Source organism: Seriola aureovittata, chromosome 20 (genome assembly GCF_021018895.1).
Source record: "Seriola aureovittata isolate HTS-2021-v1 ecotype China chromosome 20, ASM2101889v1, whole genome shotgun sequence".
Classification (NCBI taxonomy): domain Eukaryota; kingdom Metazoa; phylum Chordata; class Actinopteri; order Carangiformes; family Carangidae; genus Seriola; species Seriola aureovittata.
Window position 1 is genome coordinate 12,820,196 of NC_079383.1, and position 20,512 is coordinate 12,840,707.

The window sequence follows — 20,512 nt, forward strand, 5'->3', positions numbered from 1 at the left end:
ACCTGACCTCAAAATGAAATGTAGCATATAATGTAATAAAGTGCATTGTCTGATTGGTTATGGTAATTCTTCATTTAGCCACAATAACCTTAAGCTCAGCCGCCTCAAATCCAGTAAAATCAGTTAAAACAGATGTGGTTCTGAGGTGCCAGATAGATCTATGAAAAATGTGTCTCACGGCAGCGGTACCTCCAGATCTGGTCCTCAAATGCAAAGGAGTGTCTTCATGAAGAGAAAGCATTGGTGCATTGTTATATTTTACTGTATGGCATAAATCACAAATTATAGAGGTGCTGAGAATAAAAAGCGTCTGACATTTTTGGCGTGACAGTTCCGCAGTTCCCGTGTTTAAGTGGTGGTGGGAGCTTTGTGGCGCTAGGCCGAGATCTCCTCCTGTTAAGCACACATCCTGTACGCTTTGTCCCCTGGCAGTGACCTGATCCAGCAGGAGGAAGCAACCAATCAGGAAGATATTAGATCAGCTCCGGGAAAAATTAATAAAATTCTCTCAAGTCTGCCTCACCTACTGTACTGAACCATGAGATTCATACACAAGAGTAAAGGCGTGCACTTTCATCAGAGCGACTCCATTAAACTCCCCCCTCTCCAGGTTCAAATGATCTATGGGCATCATGATACGCTTGTGGAAGGTGTTGTGTTCCTTACAGCCAACGTCCAGACAAGGGTGGTCTGTGCAACCAGATCCTTTGACATCATAGAGAACATGAAAACATGAAACATAGTTATTGATCACAGAGTCCACACTAATCAAATATCACCCTGGTTTGTTTGAAGTTAAAAATGGTTACAGTGGGTGTTTACCGTTGCTCTTCAGGACCCTCCAGCCGCACCCCTCTTAAACATACACAGACAGAAGTGTTATTTGTATTGTTAAATTTACATTAAGTCCATTTTAATTGCATCAACCCACTAAACAGATCTTACAATAATGGGCCTGACAGAGAAAATTGCAATCATCTGTGAAGAGCCTGCGGCGGTATAATGGACAAACCTGATTAATTTAATCTTGTTGCACTCCATTATGGCTGCACTTTATCATTTCAACAGATGGAGCACCAAGAAATTAAAAAATGCTCTCAAGGATATGTGGCACTCTCCATGCACTCGCATCCCTTTATCTGAAGGTGTGTGGGCTGCTATGCTGAAATGAAGGCTCAGACTGGAACCTTTGGATGAGTGCATTTTCAAACCCAAATGTGATTATGTGAACAGTCAATTGATGCAACAAATTATCTGAATTGTCTTGTGATGTATTGCTGAGGGCTGTTAGGGGATGTCCATCCAAGCGTCTAGTCCAATGAGTTGGTACTATCAAAGGAGTAGAACTACAATTGCCTTACTATATGATTGCCATAAGCATGGATGTTGCATTCATTCAACTGTCATCTATTACAAAAGCTACTGTTTTCAAACAGAAACGTTTTTTACAATGCCGGAACTACATTTTCTTGATGCATCCTGTTGTGTGCTCCAAAGTGCACTGTAAATATATAATAAAGAATTTAAACTCCAGAAACAAAGAATAGACTTTTAGTCTTCCCCATGCACCCTTGAAGAAGTTGTGCCAGAAATCCTTAATAGTCAATTTATACAATAATTAAATCAGTGGTTCCCACCCTTTTTTACTTGACCCCATTGATATGAAGCAATATCTCCTTGACCCCTCATCATAGGTTGCATATGTTGCGAGCAGTTCAAACGAAAAGTAAATTTTCCTCTCACAGACTGTTTAATTTGAATAACTGAAAGGAAAAACCATGGTATTTCACAGGAAATAAGCAAAGACTAGATAACAGTCTGAGAAATAAACATAATTTTGTGCATAAGGATTTGTTTTTTTCTTATTCTCTACCTGAAAAATGACTTCACACCCCCTAGGCTCCTGATTAAGTGGCAACCACTGAATTAACAGAAATCTCAAAATATTTTTGATAGATTCCTGCTGAACTAAATCTTAAAAAGAAGCACTCACTTATTGAAAAGAATTAAACATGGCTATATAGAGACCTATAGGTGGCGCTCTAGTTCATATCCACGGAGATATGGAGAGATGTACTGTAAGAAGCATCATAATATGATTTAACACAGGAAAGGCAAGTTTTAATATTTGGGCATTTATAAAGACTTGTAAGTATAATTTTTTGATAAATTCATCTAAAATTAAGCTTAATTTTTACTGGAATAAACTAAAGTTTTGTCTAAAATTACCCATAATAGTTGCGTTTAATAATATTATCAAATTATATGGCATTGACGATCAAAAACAACCAGTTGTTAGTGAAAGTAAGTGAACTGTAATACTGTGTGTAAAGTTTTCCTCCTGCCTGCGTTTCCTCGTGTTACAATTAATACTAGTGTGCAGCACGCGCGCACAGACGCCTGCGGATTTATCTTGACAATTGACTGTAACCTTCCGACTCCGCTGCCGTGAAAAGTTTTAGCTTACATGTCGGACAATGAGCAGCTTTTCATTTAGTTTTCACCGTGACGTTTGTGTTAGTTACCGACACATTTTCAAGACGCCAGTGAGAGAAGTAGACGCTGAAGAGTCAGAAGACGTAAAATTCATGTATATGGACAGGGAGACTTGTTGCATGTGGTGACAGCAGTGATACTCACACGGTAAAGGTAGGCAGCTGTGACACGACTGCGTTAGCATTTTATCTGCGTTTCTATTACTTTTCTGTTAGCCGTTTCCTCACTATGAACAAGCATTGCTTATTTGTTTGACTTGTGTGGTGAATTGACAGCGTGGTGTTGAGCCATTTCAAATATGGGCGGGGACAGCAGCAGTTAGTTTGAGTAGAACAGCTACAGCTCAATGAATCATAGCTCTAGTATTAGCTGTGGCAGAAGGACTAGTGCGCAGTGATAAATTAAAGCACGGTAAACTGAGGCTTTCATACAGCAAACTCCTAACTTAATTATTACATTTAACCTTCCTGTAAAGCATTGCTTTGTTGCATTCTGTGCATTACCTCACAAAAATTTATAAAAGTCTGAAAAAGTAATCACTGTTCCAAGGTAATGAGTTAAGTTCTATACCGCATAATTCAGTTGCTGTATAAACAAGCCCCTGTGTATCATACAGTACACCTATGAGTACAGTTGCATTGTATTATGTTACATGTATTGTCTCACATTTTCCCTCAGTGGCATATATTGTAAGAATAACATGCTTTCACTCCCAGAAATAGGGCTATGCAGGTAGTACAAGTTGCATTTATCAAAATATCATTTGCCTTAAGTTAACAGCAGTTGTACCTAGGTTTTACTCTCATTCATTCTGCCCCAGGCACCAGTCATTTTTCTGTCTAATTATTTCCTTTTTACTGTGCACCACATTTGACAGTGATGGATAACAGGTTAAAAATGGACATTTACTCCTCAGTTAGTGTATGTTGGATTGACTCAAGCATGCATGGTGTTCTTCCCTCAGACCAAAAGACCTTGGAAAGATTGTGTTCCCCTCTGCTTTTCCCATTCCAATATGATACAGTTTGTCTTCATTTTCTTCTGACTTGGACTCATTTTCATGATATATAGCTGAAGCACATCATCAAGGCAGAAGTGTAGGTTATGTCAAAGTTATGCCATCATGATAACAGCCTGGGTTGCAGAGGCAGGCCTTCTACTAGTCCAGCAGTACTGAATAAGCATCTCACTGAATCAACTCTGTAAAGATGGTGGTTCCCTGATTGGATGTTTTTCTTTGTCTTGCAGAGCAAAATTGTCAAATATCAGTAGTCCTTCAGTGTTTAAATGTCAGTTCAAGAAGCTGCCATATTTATACACCTGGTTAAATGTTATGATGAGGTTACTGCTGACAATTGGCTCATTTCTGAGTAGTGGTCATGCTGGAAGTGCATGGGTCCATGGTTGCACAAACCATGTGGTGCTGCCATTGCAGAGTTAGAAAAGCAGAACAGAGTCCACAAATGATGTTTGCTTTGTCTGTCTGTCTCGTCCTGTCTCTATCATTTTAATATTATCTCTTGATATTTGTAATCAGACTTCTTTTCTTGATGTATAAGCCAAATTAGTGTACATAAGCCTTCAGTGTACAGACATGAAACATACATGATCAAGGGATGGTCAAAGTTAGTCTTTTCTCCATTTGATATTAATGTTTTCTTAAATATCCAGGGTTTTTATTTTAATTGTTGATCTCAATTTACTAAAGCCCATGGTGGCATCCTCACATTGCCTGTTTTAACTGACCAGCACTCAGAGCTATTAAGTTTTCGCTCACAGAAGACAAAGAATAGCAGCCAATCCCTCACATTTGAAAGGCTGTTAGTAGGGAATATTTTGCATTTTGGTTGAAAAATGCACGGCTACTACTAATACTGATATGTGCCTCACATATTGTGATTGACTCATCATCACAGTTTCATGAACCTTGGATATCCTTGCAGAAATATCATCCATTTTATGAAAGATAGGGAACATATTCAAAATCCTCAACACTGTAAATGACTCATGTATTGTGACTTATTGACATTGACTTACTTATTAAATTTTAAAGCTCTTTTTTCTTTTTCTTAGGGTGATCTCACATGCTCTGAGTGATGTATTTTATGGTTGTCTTTATTGACATTGTGGAATATCTTGTTTTGTTTTGACCCACTTTCTTTCTGCTGCATTCTGTCTTTTCAGTCGTTGACCTGAGGTGGAACAGCTGTGGCCTTAAGATTCGAAAAGTGAATTCATTCACTTTTTAAAAGTGTGGTAGCTCAGCGGGAATACTGCAGTGTATCATGTCTGCAGCAATGAATAGAACAATTTTCATTCACATATGTACCAGATTCCCTACTGTACTGTACATGTGCTTCACGTTTTCTTTAAGACTTGACTTCAGAGGAAAGTTCTCCGGTCTGTTCTCTTTACTTTTGAAGTTACATGCTCCTCCAATTACTGGGGCCATGCAGTCTCCCCTATGGTGTCCTTGGACAGCTCTTGGAGTGCCTGAAAATGTTGCGGACCATTAATTCTGGATTGTCTTCATCTGTTTGCATAATTTTCCCTCTATAACCATTTTCCTCCCCCATTTTCACAGTCTATGCTCTCAGGTTTATTTTTTTTCTCTTTTATAAATGTTTGAGTCTTCAAGAGATTTCAGTTTTATATCATTTTTCAATACCACCGACAGCTGTTAAAATTTTACATCAGCCTGTTTTATGGCATACAGCCTGTCAGCTGTGTACTGTACACAGTCTGTGTGTTTTACAGCCTTTGTGCTGATGTTGCCTATTGAAACACATCACCTGGCAGCAGATAGGTTCACAGATGTATTCCACAACATTTTCTATTCTCTTATTGAACTTACCAAAAACCTGTAAAATCCTAAACACAGCTGAGTAGTCAGTGAACAGAAAATCAATTTTATTTATAAAAAAAAAAAAAAAAAAAAAAATGGGGGAAGTGTTTTCTTTAACCTTGTGCGTTTTCTAGGTTTTTCAGTTAGACTAATTTGCTGTCAGGCAGGAGGTTGTTTTTGCAACTCAGGCAGACTCCAGAAATTAATTTATCCAAATAACCAAGTCCTCCTGGGCCATGGAGGTTGGGACACTGAAATGGCCCTGGTAGGCAAAGCTGCCTTTTGAAGTCTGGAATGTTTTGGCTGACTTAGAGCAGGCGACTGGAGTGGAAGGATCATTTTCACTGACCCATGGGATTTTTAACCATTTTCATATACTGAGAACAAAACAAAGTGAGGAAAATGCCTGAGCTGATTTGCATCGACTTTGCTATCAAAAACTGAGGGGAAAGAATGAAGTGAAACTGATTTAGGGGAGTTGTAGTTTTCTTTTTTCCTGATTTGTGGAATATGTTACTCATGATATAAAATCACTGATCAACTCTAAAAGACTGACATTAGGACATAAACTGTTGATATCACTTTGCCATTCATGCCAAAGACTTTCCAAAATGTCATTATTAGGATTTGTCTTTGGCTCATCTGAAAAAGTCCAGCCATATAATAAAAATCCCATTTATTACTGCAATTGGAGTGCTAATTAGGTGGTCATTTGGACTTAATACAATAAACACTTTGATTGTACACTTTGATTGTATAAATGCCCTCATTAGGTGTGCTCTGTTGCAGTGTAAGTTGTTATATCCACTATAAAAATCACCACAGTAGTTACATTAATAAAAATAATTCCTTTTTATATATTGGATCCTCTTTAAAGACTTTTATTACAACAACCAAATGCTATGCTTTTATTAAACAATCCCAAGGAAAGGGAAGTGCAGGAAACCAGGCCGTCTTGAGTAACGGGGCACTTGAGTTTCCAGCGTAATAAATAATTCACAGGTCTTGTGTGATGAGCTGCTGAGGACAGAAATCCCTAATGACAGCTTTTTATAACCTATGACTCAGCTGGCCATTATGCTTCTGACATCCCTACACAGACCACATCCCCTCTGCATGCTCAGTGCTCACTCTTTTCTCACTCCGCACTGCTTCACCTACTGCACTGACAAGAAGGAGTTATATTACAACCTACTATATGCAGTCTTTTAATGAAAAAAAATGAAATGGAAAATATGTTCATATTAAATTATTACATATTAAAATCATATGTTTGGTATAAGCTTTGTTGTTAAAGTGTGACATTTTGCAACTTCCTCAAATTGGATTTGATAAATTACTTAACTGATAAATACCTCTAAATCTCTGCATATTGTCCTACAGTTTTTGTACTAAAAATCCTCTTTTTACATAATTAATTCATCAATCAGTCCTTCTTTTGTCTTTCTTGAATAGGTTGTCAAATGTGAAAAATACAGAAAATTTGTAAATAGTCTGTTTTTAATTTTTTGTTGTTGGAAGCATATGAAATGTTCTCTCTCATATTGTGTGTTTTAACAGCCCCGTCTCAGTTTAATTGAAGTTATTAATTTCAGTTTTTGTCTCTTCCTGCATCAGGTCTGTGCAGGAGGGATCGGACTAAACCTTAACGCCTGTTGCTTCTGCTGTGTATGTGTGAGGTAAGAGACTGAATAATTGAGTTTCTTCAGTCTGCTCTAGGCCTGTGACTGATCAAGTGTTACAGTGTTTGATTGGCATAATGGCACCATACCCCCCCAGGTAAGGTCATTCTGAGCAACATCTGGGTCTATCATGCATTATGCAACTCCCAGTGTGAAAGGCACAGCCTCATATGGTATTGGTTGATATCATTATTGTTATCATTTCCAAAGCCCAGCTCTCACTAAGAATAGGTGGTTAATTTTAGATGCAAAAAAAGATCCAATTACTCAGGCCTCTGCTTGTGGTTGTCCCCAGAGTTAGTGCAAGGAAATAAATCTGGTGGCCTTGATTAAGTACCTGACAATAGAGTTAGCACAGCACTAGTGGTTTATAGTAATACAGCGGACATGGGCAATTAGGCCCACCAAGTAATTTACAGTACTGCTTGCAGGTGGTGACCTGGTATGAGCTGGGGACCACCTCAGTAACAAATTAGATCGTATAGGCAAGCAGAGTAGCAGCTCTGTTGGACTTCCAAATAAAGCAAAGCAATCAAAGATTATAAAAACCTTGATGCATATTTCAAATTTGTTATGATTTTTTTTTTTTCTGGAAGGAATAACATATGGCACTTGGTTTTTCATGAGTAATTTTCTGCAGAATGAAAGATCACTTTTATACGTTGTTGATCTTTTTACGTCAGCGTGGACCGTTCTCCTCTCACTGCTACCTATTAATTATGAAATACTGTAGGTCTTGCCCATTTCATTTTACTACTTCTTCCTGCTGAACTTGGTGTGAAAGGCTGCTGTTCTTAAATAGGTGTATAAAAGTAAGAGTGGGGAAAGTTCCCCCTGCGCCCGCTCCCTCCAGCATTATGTCATCAGAGTCAAAAAGGCACAGCTGAAGAAAAATAGCTTGTTTCACACATGATAGACACCTTAACACATGGAGCAAATGGAGTGGGGTCTATGGCTACTTCTCTTTACTGTAGCAGGACAGACAGTGGCTGCCTTGATAAGAAATGCATACATCCTTATAGTAGGTGCATTATCATTATTGAATGGACCTATTGTACTATTTAACAGAGTAGCATAGATTTGTCTCTAACTCTAAAATGTTCATTTTTATTTATTTATTTATTTTTTGGTAATTGGGCGATGCACATTGTAATAATAGTCCATATGCTAGAGTATCCACAGCTGTTGAGGATTTCTAAGAGTATCTCAAAAAGATTTATTAGGTAAGACATTTATCATTGTACTCTATAATGTGTAACAGTGAAGAAAAACACTGCCCTCTTCTGCCTGTCTGTCTGATCACCCACAGATTGAAACATTGTGTCATTAAGTTTTGCTGTAGTTTACAGTGTGGAGACTGGCACTCTGTGTCTGTGGCTTATCAGACTCTTGTACAGGTCAGCCATTGGGTTGCAGAGTGGCAGGACCCCTGGAATAACTCTGACCGCCTTGATCCCCACTGTCAGCACATGGGCCTTAGTGTGAGCTGATTTCATCAAGGCCACCACAGTACGGTGGTTGCCCTGCTCCCCATGACAGACCACTGCTGGGCTGGTTTCCTCAGCAAGCCTGTTTCATTTAACACAAACATGTCCTGTGCAGCCAATGCAGTATCTTGCTGTGGAACTCCTGACATGTGCTTGACCTGACCTCTTGGTTTTGTTTTTGGAATGCCAAATTTAAAGTTGTGTTATTTTGAAAAAATTTAAATCTTTATCATCACAAATTATAGTTAAGTTTAACAAATTGATGGTCTATTATTCTGTATAATTCATATCTTTTAAACATATACTATTATATTTATTCTTGTGTTACCAGTCAAAGCGAAGTGTGGCTGTGGAGACAGGTCGATCTATTTTCATCCACGACAAACACTCTGCAAGTAGGGAGAAAAGCTAATTGGCATAAACTCCAATGATGTAAGCAGCACCGCACCAGTAACAGCTGTGTGTGGTCCACCAGTGCTTGCACAGCTATTTTAGAGCTTCAATCTAAAAGATATGTACTGTATATTTGTGCTCCACCTGCAATGAAACTTGGGCTTTGGAGACAGACAACTTTTTCCCTTGACAGAGAAAGGATCAGTTTTGTTGAGCACAGCTATTGTTTCTCTAACCTGTCAAAACTAATACATGAGCAAGTATTACTATATAAAGTCTGTCTTTCCCAAGATGGTTGCATTTTCTGTTTTTGATAAACCATGTAAGTGAGCATTAGTTAGAGCAGATATCACATGTGCAAGTGTTGTTTTTTAAATTCTTATAGACACTTTGTATGAGACAAGAAAGAAAATGCTTGACTAAGCTTCTAGTAATGAGTTCTATTCCATTCACCCGATAAGGAAATGTTCCCTGGGTTATTTCCGCAGATGCATGTGTGAACTCCTTGCTGGACTACTGTAACAATATTTAACATTTCTGCTACTGATGTTTAATCTCTCATTAGCCTTTAGGTGACATGAAACAGCATCAGCCTCAATCTTGTGTTTGCCAATCAGAGGCAGATTGAGTGACAGGCACAGGACAGCACATCCCTTATGTAAACCCTTCCTCTACCACCACGAAATTAGAGTGGCTGTTGCTACACGCTGCCACCTCCTGCTTCTACACGAATGAGAAAGTAAGCACTCCGGTTCAGAAGTTCACATTTTGGATGTGTGCCGGAACTACTTAAGGCCAATGACGTTTTTCAGAGGAACAGGTGGTCAGAGTGACATAATTCTGGCTCACTGTTAAGATCCTTAGAAATTAGGCCCTGTTGCTCTGCCAGAAGGGTTATTACTCTGTCAATATGTATAAGCATGAGTTTATCTGACTTGTTACTAATGTAAACTGATAACAATGGAAAGACAGAATTAAGACACTGACATGGACACTTCTTTACAGCTGCTTATATACTTAGGAAATATGTCCACAAACACACAAATCACATACATGTGCACCCATCTTTGACATGTCTCAAGGCTTGGCTGAGAAAGCTATTTATTCTCCTACACTGTTAACTACTGGCACGTATGCGTTAGAGTGGAATGCCATTCAGAATGCAGAAAATATATTTAGTTCTCGCCAACAGACAGCAAAAGGCACCAGTGGGTCTAGCCCCTGTGTGAGAACAGTTATTTCTGTCACAGTATGGGCTTTCAATTACTGTAATCTGCTGTTTGACTCCTTCAAGAACATCAGGGCTGATTAACTATTCAGACACATCGGATGCGACACCCACAGTAAATATCATAAATGGACAAGACTTTATTTTTGACATAAAAATAATTTATTTTCTCTTTTTATCGAGAAGATGTCAAACAAGGGTTTTCGTTTGGGAATATATTAAACATTATTAAGAAATTACTCTTGCCTTGTGCTTGTAGCTCAGTTGTTAACTACACCGTATACTGTATATGAAATCAAAGAGACAAGAAATATCATGTAGAATCAGATATCAGCTTCCCCTTGATTTGATGAGAAGTTGTTGCATTTAAGAGTTAATAACAGCACAGTAACTGTTTGACAGATTTGAGTTATTATGAGTTTCTTTAAGCCCGTTAATAGGTAGGTGCTTATGGACAGTGGAAATACCCCACAGCTGCAGTCTGGCTGTTGCTCCATATGTGATCCTCCTGTCAGACCCACAGAAAACACTCAAACTTCACTACCATTCAGACTTAGTCTCAATTGCAGCAATACAGACGTGTCTGACAAACATACTGGGTTCACAATGAAACTACAGATGTTCTGCTTTTCCTCACAATTAGATTAATATGAAACATTATTGGCAATCCATTAGTGCTTACCGCAGAGCTGTGGAATGAAAGTCATGGTGTGGACAATTCATGTCTTTTTAAACAGTTTAAATTATTATTGACATTTAGGGTCACATGTAACTCCCTGGTAACACTAAGTATTCTGCATGGTTTTATTTGGGGAACTGTGTGAGGTCTGTGCTTCTATTTGGTGGAGGTTTTATCTAAAGCTGGGCACATCTGATTGCAAAGCCATGTGATTCAACAGGGATGAACTGAGAACAATGCCCAGATAAGTGAATTATGCCTACCTGGTAGGAACAGGCATAGGCTGTGGCCTGAAGCTAGGCAACCGGCTGGCCCTCTGTTTGTATTAGGAAACAGTTGAACAGCTCCTGCAAACAAACCTTATCCTGTTTAATTGCTGCATAATTCCTGCATATATGTCTCTTTCTCCTGCCCTAAACAAACAGTAGAGGGTATGTTAATGGCCATTGAGTAGTTAAGTGGAGGCTTCTCTAGAATGGCAACAAATTAATTCCAAACTTGTAGCAAACAAGTTGTGTAAACACTTCTGAACCCTTAGTTCACAATTATTTTTCATCTTGCAACAATCTCAGTGAGAGTTAGCCTGGCATATCAAGTTAATTATTTGGTGTAGCTAACTGAATTATATTGTATTATTCTATATATATATATATATATATATATATATATGTGATGTTCGACAGCACTATTTTATTTTATTTGAAGATTTATGTTCCACCAAATTAAAACCATCTAATGAGTCAATAAACATGTTATAATTAGATTAGGTATTAGGCTTATCATGGATAAGAAAATTATATTGTGCAACTTGAATGCAGTTTGATTAGCTAATATAACACTGAGAACAAAAGAAAAAAATCTGTTTTACTTGACTTGTAAAAACACTTTTCATCAAAGTAGAGTGTTTTATTTCAGTCTCCTTTAAGCCTTGTCTAAAACTTCAATAAATAATATCATAATAATCATTGGAGAAATTGAGAAATTTGAGAAAAACAGATAATTCTTGGTTTTGAAAAGCTGATTTTAATGCTGCTGGACAGCATTAATCAAACCCTCAATATAATCCTGAAGGTGCATTAAGCACACAGGGTTAATGACCTGACATGCTAAAAACTTTAAATAAAAAATTAAAATAACTTTATGCTTATAGTGGCCACTGTAATTTATCAGACTATAACTCATTTAATTGACTGTACTGAATAACGTGCACTCAGCCATTATATTGGTGTCTGTGGCGCTGCATTTATGAACTGGTTCACTGAAGACATTATAAGTGAGTGTTCTATTTTTAGAGAAATTGTGCCTTGACTAAGCTGAACCATGTTGAGCACAATATGTTTCCAAACTAAATACAAACATGATTTAAAACTATGACATTTTAGCAGCTATTTGTGTTGTCAGCTTTGGAACAAAATCCATCTGGTTTAACTAAAATAATCAAAAAAAGATTTCTTAGTCATGTCTCTCATCTGCTGCCATGAGTGAACAATACCTTTACCTTCTCTCTGTACTCAAACTTTTTAAATGTCCTGGAGGAGTTCTTGTTCGAGTCCCAAACCTACTGAGATCTCTAATGAAGGCTTTACCTTCCAGGCAAGCATATTTCTCCAAATGACAGTAATTTACATATGATGTATTTAGAGAAGAAGAGGGCAGGCTAATTCTATTTAGAGATTTTCCTTTGTTTTAGGAGTCATTAGCAGCTAGCTCAAATCTAATTTTTACAATTTCATCAGGCCATCTTGGAAAGCCTCTGTGAGCTCATCAGAGAGGAGCATTTATTGCTAAGTGTTCTCTATTGCATTAGCACACAATAAAGCGGCCAGGGACTGCTACAGACGTTTATGTGGAATCCAGTTAACACTCCGCCAATTCGTTTTTTATTGGGACACAATCAATTTTTATTCATTTTAAAGCCAGAATGCTTTCTTTCATTGTGTGCCTACCCCAGCTTATTATGCCCTAAACTAATTACTCAGTTGTTTTCACAAAATGCTAATGTTTATGTTAAAGATTTCCTCTTTGAAATGCAGGCCTGACATGCATATACATAATGTGAGATTTTGTACATTTGAATGGAAGTCTGTCACATATGTTCTTCATTATCACTCACTTCCCACTATATTTTAAGCATAATAATTGCATTCATTAAATTTGTAGTAGTCAGGCAACAACAATAAAGTCTACATAAGAACACATAGTGTGGGACATTGATTTTGAAGAATTACAATATGAGTCATCAGACCTGGCCCATTGGGTCCAATCTGGCTCTTGACCATAATTATCTGGTCCTTTTGAAATACAACAAACCTTTTGGCATATTTTGAAAATGTACTGTCGGAGTAGTCCAAAAGTAATCATGTGGAAGCCTCAGTTTGTGGTATACACAAAGCTATTTAATCGCTCATATAATGGGCTGATTATGGTGCTGAAACAAGATCAAACAAAGTGACCAGTATCCCCTTAATTTAAATATTAATTAAATGTGTCAATAGTATTTGACCAAGAGAGACTCCAGTGTCTTTTGTAAGAAAGATACACTGCCCTGGCTTTGGCAAATAACGGTAAGATAAAAGCATACTCCTGATTCTTTTCTTGTTTAAAACACATTTTTGCCATCCATCATTCTTTTGTGTAATTTTAAAAGGGAGATCATGTCTTTTATCAGGAGTAGAGATGTCGGTTTTGACTGTAGCTTAATGGTAGGAATAGTTTAGGAACAGTATCTGTAAATCAGCATAAAGTAATAATGGACACTTGAACTTCAATGGAACAGTTGAACATAATTGCTGGCCCTTGAACTTATGATTTATATTACAATAATGCCATAACTGCAGCAAAATGATAATGCTTTTTAGCTCATTACATACCCAATATACATTATTCTAAATATTACAAAGGAAAGGGTGAGCTAAACAAATAGTTTCTGAGAGTTTGAGGCATTTTTTTACCCAATACATTTTAATATATAATTGTAATCGCAACTTTAAGATGCTATTTATTTTGGTGCTTGTGTGAAGAGCCGAGAACTCGATCCGTGTGTGGCGGAAAAGCAGTTTAAGTCATCTCAATGTGAGCTAGATGTGTGCATCTTCACTGTGGTGTGATAATTAGAGTGCTTAAGTGCTCCTGGAGACAGTGCAAACTCAGATACCGTCTTCCTCTTCAGCCCCTCCTCTCATTCACCAAGAAGGTCTTTAATGGCTCCCATTTGACTCCAATATCATTTATTGTTTGGTATCAGATGTACCTTGTACCCTTCACCATTTACACAGAAGCACATTTGACCTGAAATGTAATGTAGGCAACAGGCGTCAAGTCTTTTCCCTTCATCCTCCAACCTCTGCTGCTTTCCCATCAGTAGGATTTACAGGCATCCTCCATTTGGTATTGCATTTCAATATGCACAAACAAAGAATATTCATAGCTGCATCCTCAAATGACAGTTAGTGACATTGCTCTGTGTACAGTAAATGTGAATGTGCTTGCATGTGTGTGGGTTTTCAGTTTGTGTGTGCAGATATTTTTCTGTTCCAGTTTTGGGATTTGTCTTGCAGTGGGCTCTGGAATGCTTTCAACACATTGATGAGATGACAAGTTATCATTGATCTGTCCTTACTTAGTGGGATCCATTAAATAATGTATGGGCTCCTGCGCATTACCAGTGCACTCTCCTGTCCTGACCCATTAGAGGAGTAGGGCATGGGGCCCTAGTGGCTCCAGGCCTTCAGAGGTCCTTGGGCTTTCATTTAATTAAGTTATCCTATAATGAAAACTCCCATAATGAGATTAATTTTAATTATTTATCAGCGGCCGATTCGAGGGAGAGGCTGCATTAATAATGCATGAACGGGCTAAACATTTTTCAATTCATCACCTTTTCCTTTTGTTAAAGGTGCAATTTATTAAGTGCTCTGCAGCTGCTAGAGGTGATGGTGGTGGAGATATGGACGACCAGGCCCAGAGGTCAGTCAGAAGGAGTGCTGAAGTGCTTGACTGTCATTTGATAATGTGCATTATATTGATAAATTTAACATCCCGATAATGCATGTGGTATTATGCATTCCCCTGGTGTATTTCCATAAATTCATTCACCCTTTTTTTCCTTGATGAGTTTACATAGGAGTTTATATTAATACCTAAAGGCAGAGAAGTAATCAAAATTATGACTGTATACCTCCATCAGCTTGCCATGTTGATTCCCCTTGTGGGAGCACGTTAGAAGACTTTGGTGGCTGGCCAACAGAATAGGGGAAGATTGTCGACTGTCACACAGTGTGAAACTGTAATTAGCTGGCATGGAAGTGTGCTTATTTGAGTTCCTGGGCAGCAGAGATAGTGGTACAATTGAGATTTGTAAACTGATACATCATTGAAAACAATTACCTTCTTTGATTTTAAATGAGCACATTTCACATCTTGGTAACTTTTGTGTCAGTGGACAGAAACATAGAGGTAGCCAGAGCATCTGAAGTGGCTTAGGGCAGGAGACAAGAATGTCATTGGGACGGTGAGCTGAGTGCATTTATCAGGCCTTCATCAATAGTTGATTAATAATTCAGGCAGAGTCTGGGGCTTCTTTAGGACAGGGTTTCAGCTAGCTTGTAATTTTGTAAATTGCATAGTCATCATGCAATGGATGGGCCAGGCTTCTCTGAGAGTCACAGCTGTGGATGTAGCTTGGCCTATGGGATTTTAGTGACAGGAACAGCAAAAGTGTTGTGGTAGCATTGTATTCAGGTATCCACAACAAATGCAGCATAGAAAAAAAGGGCTTCCGGGCTGTATAGAAACAATATAAAGACAGTTGGAAGCACCTTGCTTGCCAAAAAAACTAAATATTCTGAAGCAGACACGGAGCAAGAGATGAGCATAAATGGCTCTTATATAACGCACAGAAAGGCCACACTTTTCAAGCTGTGTTCTCTGGACACAATTGGAGCCAGAGCAGATACATCGCTTTCCACTTAAGCTTGGCTACAGAATGAACAATATTACCCAAGTCAAAATGGAAATCAATATTCAGATAGTGGCTTTTTGTTACACCACCAGTCCCATCCTTTGACAGATAACTTCCCCTGGCTTTCAGAGGACAAACAGGCATTTCTTTTCATTGTGAGTTGTTCAGGGTGCCTTGGCCCAGGTGCAGCGTTAGCAGAACAGTCTGTGGCCAGTGAATGAGCAAACCCCTCAATTACCCCAAGCCAGCTCTCTGATAATTCCCATTCAACAAAATGGGCCCTCTAATTGCCCTGACCGGTATTACCTGTTTCAAAAGTGCACTATTCTTCCACATTGTTTCCTAGGCAACTGGAAGTTTTTGTGACCTATAAAAAGTTGCTACTTCTGTAACTGATCCGAGACGAGGCGGTTGTTTGTTTCCATGGCAGGCTGCTGAGCTATTTATAGGTCTATCTAGCTGGTACAAGTAGGCACAGAAAGCATTACTAACAATTTTATTCATTTATTTAGAAAAAAGAAATTCTCTGGTGCTTTTGATTGACTGAAAGTCAACCAAAAAACTGAGTGGCTGTTTTGAGAACAAGAAACACCTGGGGCTTCAGAAATTGAGTCACAAAGTCAAGAGGAGGAGAGCCCCCCCCCCGTTTTACTTGCTGTCTGCTTTTTTCCCCCTTCAAGACAGAAGCGGATCCTTGTAACAAAACGTAATGTTTATTTTGGAGTCGGAGGCAATGTCCTGGATGACCGGAATTTCTTTGTTGTGGTTTCGTTTGTGTTTTTAGCAAAGAGCTGCTGGTATTGATGAATCATATGTTCATCAGAGGTCTCTGGCTGTTCATCACATCTCCCTTCACTGTGTGCATCTCTATCAAAAGGTTAATCGGGGAACCCTCCATATTAAAGTGATAATTTATCTCTGATTCACAGGTATAGTCATTATCAAAGGTGTCAATTACAAAGTTCATGAAGAGATCTCCCTTAAGGCCGTTTGGCAGCTGTAGCCAATTTAACTCCAGTTTCAAAATCTGTCTATTACTTTTAGTTCTATTCACCGTCTTTATACACTGGACATATTATATCTCTGTATTATATCACCGACGTTAGCTTCAGTAATGTGTTGCTGCAATTGCTTAATATTGTTCCTAAAACATTTTCAAAGTTCAGTTCAAGACCTGTAGGCATTGCCAAATTAAGGAAATAAAAGTAAAAATATAAACCTTTACTGCTTCTTGATAACCAAATGTAGATACAGTAATAAAAGATTTAAAGAGGCTACACAACAGATGGAATGAGATGGACTTTTAAAAGAGGTGAGATATCAATAGGAATCCATTTAGTTTATGGACTAGAAACATTAACTTAACTAACAATCAATCATTTTTGTCTTTAAAGTTTTTTAATGCACATAGATCTAACCTGTCAATACATTTCCAGCTTTATGCCCGCTTTTAACACCACTGTTGTGGTTCCTTGTCTGCCATAGTCTTCCCCCTTGAAATGCAACTTTTACTGTACATTCCTCATGACCACTGTTAGATCCAGTAATGCTGATTTGCAACACATATGACTCTACAATAGAAGAAGGCGAAACGTTTACAGGAAAAATTTACAGCCAGTACTAATCTATGAAAACAACACAAGCAAAAATATATTACATTTTGGCTGTAATTTTTTATTTTTCAAACAGGCCTTGTCTTAATTTCTGCCTTTTTGTGGAACATCTGTTTATTTTTTTACTCTTTTTTTGCTTTTGATCACCATCATTAATCTGTCACCCTAAAAGTATAGTGTCAAGTATAGCATACACTGAAACTGAGAAATACGGTACACCAAAATAAAAAATAAAGAGAGAGAAAATGGCAAAATATGAGACTGTAAGCAGTTCTAGCTAGATGAGATAGAACATATTTTCACACAGTACAAAGGGAGAGTGTGCTGTAAGGACTGCATTGCAAATTCCATTTCCTCATAGAGGAAGTCACCTTTTAACTGGGCCACTGCTGTTCCGAACACATCAAGAGGAAACAAACATGGAAAGTTGGCATATCATCGAGTCCAGTCAGTTCTATTGATGTCTTTCACAATGATATGTTTGTCCAAATGAACTGCATTAGGAAGTCTGAGATCTCAAGAAAGTTGAACAGCATTACAGCTAGAATGGCCCGGACAGGGAAAATAGATGTTTACTTCCAGTGAATTCCTGTATGTATTTGTTTTTTCCTCCTGGTTTGTGACCCACTGTTAGTGGTCTCCTCGCTTGGATGATGCCGTCTTTGTTTTTTCATATGTAAAGTAACTTGGACAGCTCTTCCTGTTCACTGGATATTGATAGCGCAGCAGTAGTGCTCTAGTAAAAACAATAAATGAAAGGCTGTCTCCCTCAGTCATGATGACTGCAGCGACAAGTACCAGACACATGCACAGAAGTCACCATGAGGTACTTTGGAGTAAGGTATTAGCATATACATCAGCACTCTTCTTGCATAGTCTTAAACTGCGATTATCCCATTGGTTATTTTGGAACCTCTCATGCTTCATGTCTCTCTGACACCAGCATGATTGGAGGGATCCACTAGTTTGGCAAGCTGCTAATAGTTCACACTGTCCTCAAGGCTGTGAAAAATTGTGCAGCTCAGCATGTTTCCCGCTGTCCTATAAAATGAGTGACATTTGGTGCCTAGATAATCCGAGCTACAGCTTTTTTTAAGTGCACATGCACAAGGAGGCTGGGCAGACAGATAAGCCCAGCTGTTAAAGCCCAGGAGTTAAAAATTACTGAAAACTGGTGTCCAATGGCAGTGCCCATTCATCACTGCAGATACCCCTGCTGTGTTCGCTTGCACTTGCTTTTTAGAGAACAAATGTGGATGTAGGATAAATATAAGTTCTTTTCCGGTCTGTAGTAGTTCTGTTTTATTTATGTAGGAGAGATAGTTGATTGGTAATGGCCCAGGCTTAAATAGCCTTGTCTTTGCTCTTGTATCTTCCCTTGGCAAACACAGCGCCATAACTTGAATGTGGAAGCATATGCTGTCAGTGAGACAAACCACTGGCTTGCACAGGACTGGCTCTTTTGTAACTGTATTTAGTCACTAAGCAGAATGGCATGGGCCCAATCTAAGTGGCTTTCATCTGTCCAATTCAAACAGACGTTTGACCCCAGACATTTGCCTAATGTGTTTTTGTTATGTGGACTCCTGGCTTCACAAATGTCACAGTGGCTGGACCAGTGGGGTTTTGGTTAGTGACTCAGGGGGTTGGGAGGTACGGGGGTTGGGAGGAACATGGAGTCAGCCCGAGGGGGTGGGGTTGCGAGGCAGCAGTTATGTCTATAACCTCTGCATTTTGTACTCTAACCCATTGGGAGTTGGTGGAGTGGTGAACATAAGTTCCCAGTGATGACCACAACCCAAAACCCCCCCATGGGCCAGATCCACTGCAAGCCTGCTGATCAGTGGGCCAGCCCCCCAGCGCTCTGCTGACCTGGGCCCAACTGGCAGGCAGCTGTGGAGGGGACGGGGAGTGCCACATTTCTGGCCGCCTGGGTTGCACAAGTCAGAAGCCAGCCCCAGACAGTTGGGGCAGTCATGACATATGCTGCCATTAGAAGGGTGCTGAAAATTTATTACCAAACATATTGGTATTTTAGGGTGCAGCTAATTCAAATTTAGTGGCATTGCTGGTTGAAGTTCTGTCTTGAAACCTAAATACCAGATTACTAGTGCTAGATAGGTTCTATAGTTATCCCATCCACTTACTGCCCTTACGCCTCTTACTTTAGTAACAATCAGTGATATCTGCTCAACTTGCAAAGTTATAGTGCGTATCAGAATCCTCAACAGTTGTATTTACACACACAAAGTAAGCTTCAGTTTTGCAGCTGTGAAATTATATTATTTATAGGAATGAATTGCAACTGGGGCACAACTTCAAGAAAAGTGGGTCAAAAGTATCTGATCCATCTACTAAACTTATCGTCATGTTTGCATTGTGTCAAAATTTACTGTTTAAAATGAAGAACAAAAATGTGCCACTTCAGGCGTTTTGTCATTTTTTCAGAATGCAGACTTTTACTGTTATTGCATTTCAGGGGAAAAGAAAAATGGGAGCAGTGTGATGTTGAGTGGCTGAGACATTCAGTGTAAAAGCGTTGTCATTTAGTTTAAAATTGGTGGAGTTTGAGGGTCGTCCAACATTCAACCCAACTCCACACTACTGCAGCTCAATAGAGGAAGCGGAGAAACTGGGTCTGAAATGTCCCTGCTTTCATAATGGAGCAAATTTAAATATTGTCATTGGCTTGTAGCTATTTTTATATCACAAAGGCAACCCAGATTAATTTGTATGAAGTCCATATGTTGTGTAAAAAATGCTGTTATAATGTGTGTTGTTAGTATTATGATGATAATAATGAGTTAGCCTTTTTAGTGAATAAAATAATTTTAGATAATTTCCTCATAAAGCTGCTTATAGCCTCAACAGTCACTGAACTATAGTGAATAGTCATCTTTAAAACCTACCAAACCTTGCATTCCAGTGTTTCTTCACTTTGCAAACATCAGTGACAGCTTAGCAAGTGATGTGGTCCTCCACTCAGGTGTAAGAGGAGTTTCTCTTTATGTCTGAGTATAGGCAAAAGCTGTCATCCAATTATTTTAAAGTGATGATGTGTACCTCACACAAATGCATATTGGGCCTAGTTTAACAAGGAAAGTGAAATCACATATTGATAACTGTAGT

General features: G+C 38.6%; 1 protein-coding gene and 1 long non-coding RNA gene across 5 annotated transcripts in view; one reads left to right on the forward strand and one right to left on the reverse strand.

Annotated features, from left to right (window-relative positions):
- Positions 1 to 238: 238 nt before the first annotated feature.
- LOC130161411 (uncharacterized) lies at positions 239 to 2,707 on the reverse strand. The gene is made up of 3 exons (XR_008826144.1): positions 2,643 to 2,707; positions 823 to 855; positions 239 to 705 (listed from the first exon to the last, which is right to left on the reverse strand). It is a non-coding gene; the product is annotated as an uncharacterized LOC130161411 (long non-coding RNA).
- The window catches only part of eya1 (EYA transcriptional coactivator and phosphatase 1), a 62,522-nt gene continuing 44,473 nt past the window's right edge, over positions 2,464 to 20,512 (forward strand). For 2 of the 4 annotated variants that reach the window (XM_056364685.1, XM_056364688.1), the window contains exons 1-2: positions 2,464 to 2,649; positions 6,959 to 7,020. The gene's annotated coding sequence lies outside the window, so the exon portion shown is untranslated. The remainder of the gene's footprint in view (positions 2,650 to 6,958; positions 7,021 to 20,512) is intronic. The other 2 variants (XM_056364689.1, XM_056364692.1) reach the window with 2 other exon arrangements.